The sequence below is a fragment of the Pyxicephalus adspersus genome, chromosome 3, assembly GCF_032062135.1.
Source record: "Pyxicephalus adspersus chromosome 3, UCB_Pads_2.0, whole genome shotgun sequence".
NCBI classification, from domain to species: domain Eukaryota; kingdom Metazoa; phylum Chordata; class Amphibia; order Anura; family Pyxicephalidae; genus Pyxicephalus; species Pyxicephalus adspersus.
This window is the reverse complement of record NC_092860.1, coordinates 104,396,529-104,398,454: the sequence shown is the minus strand read 5'-3', so window position 1 is coordinate 104,398,454 and position 1,926 is coordinate 104,396,529. Positions and strand designations below refer to the sequence as shown.

Genomic DNA, 1,926 nt, shown 5'->3' with positions numbered 1-1,926 from the left:
ATTTCAGAGAATAGTTCTGTTCATATCATATCATATTTGGCCCATTGGGAGGAGGCATACAACCTTGTCATATGCTTTTAGGCCAGATGTTCTATCTCACCTTTAAATGATGTCTCTTGTTGTTTCATCTAGTCCTGAAGGCTGCATTGGTTGGTAAAGAGATCTGCCCATTGCCACATGGTAGAGTACAATGGCAAAAGAGTACCAATCAACCACAGGATGAAACTGCACACCCGCTTGCATCTGCCTGAAAACAGAAATATAATTTTGTTGGTAAGTTACAACACATCATTAAACTGTGCAAAAAAGAGCAATCAGAGTAGAATGAGATGTAGTGCAAACAGATATGGTGAAAATGGCACTACTATAAATAAAGCATGCTACTCTTAGTGTATTGGCCCTAGTGTGTTTTGACAGATTTGCAGTTTTCAAAAATAAAATTCTGATTTAAACAAGCATTTTTTTTTAGAGTATACCTCTTACTTCTGGCACTATGTAGCTTTTTGTCCCAACATATTTTCCAGCTGTCTGGTCTCCAAACATGTTTTCTAAAGCCAGATCAAAGTCTCCCAGTTTGATGTGACCATCACTATTCAGGAAGATGTTTTCCAGCTTTAAATCAATATGGAAAAGAACACATTTACAGTTAGCATTGATATATCACATAATAGTGAAAGACAACTTTCATGGTAATTTTAAGACCCATACCAGGTAACCATTAACCATTAACTTATTGTTCCTCAGAGGTGCTCACAATCTAATGTCCGTACCTCAGTCATACTGCATTAAAGATACAGTCTAAAGGCAATATTGAGGGGAAGACAATTTATCTAACTGCATGTTTTTGTTTTTGGATTGTGGGAGGAAACCGGAGTACGCAGAGGGCACCCATGCAAACACAGGGAGAACCTGCAAACTCCACACTGATAGTGTTCTGGCCAATATTCCAACCTGGGACCTGAGTGGCCAGAGTGCTAACTTTCCAAATATTTCCTATGTCCTTTATATTATGAAAGTGTGTGCTGTTGTTATCAACAGTGACATAATACACAATGGTTCGAATATACAGTATATTAAATGGGATATTAACTAAGCAGGATAAAAACTGCCAGAGCAACAAACCACCTAAAAGGCCCCAAAAAAGGGAGCGCCTACTAATACAATACCCACAAGAACAAAATGAAAAGCATGAAATACATTGAAATATAAGCTTACCAGTGATCATAGTCCTCTGAATGGAGGAGCTGTAAAGCTATTTCTGCTGTATAACTTCTGTCAGGAAAACAAAAAAATGTTTTATTGTATGACAATCTGTCATTGATAACAGACATATAACATATAAACATATGGCCTTGCAGGAAAATTAAGAGCACAGAGATTGAATCCAGACAAGTGTTGCCTATGTATGGAGTGTGTATTGGGTTTCATGGGTTTCTTTTTAGTTGTAATTTTATTTTTTTTGAAGAAACTTACTTTCCAGCATTGATGTCAAAATGGCCTTGTCAGACCAGAATCGCATTAGGATCTCTTCCTTGTGCATTTTCCATACTGAAGAACAACATGTCCTGTTAGAGATCAGAGATTTAAAGAATCATTTCTGGTATGGTAAGTGTCTTGAATAAATTCTATTTTGAGATTAAAGCATATACTGTATATTTATTTTTACAAAGTACTTGTTTTCTCATCTTTTAAAAACCTTTTGTGTAAACTCACAGCTAACATCTATCTAAAGACGTTTGACTTGCCTGGATGAAGTAAGAAAGGGTTTGAACCCCTGGGATTCATTGTCACATTTACCTCTCCTCTGTTATAGCAGCAGTTTTCATTGAGACAAAGAAAAAGAAAATTTGAAATGTTTTAATGCACAAAATCAGTCAAACTTCATAGCGTGTCATGGTACAGGTAGGGCTACACTGGTGATTTGAA

At 36.4% G+C, this 1,926-nt stretch overlaps 1 long non-coding RNA gene across 1 annotated transcript; it reads right to left on the bottom strand.

Moving 5' to 3' along the window:
- Positions 1 to 553: 553 nt before the first annotated feature.
- LOC140327781 (uncharacterized) lies at positions 554 to 1,571 on the bottom strand. The gene is made up of 3 exons (XR_011920121.1): positions 1,474 to 1,571; positions 1,216 to 1,272; positions 554 to 612 (listed from the first exon to the last, which is right to left on the bottom strand). It is a non-coding gene; the product is annotated as an uncharacterized lncRNA (long non-coding RNA).
- Between the last annotated feature and the right edge of the window lie 355 nt (positions 1,572 to 1,926).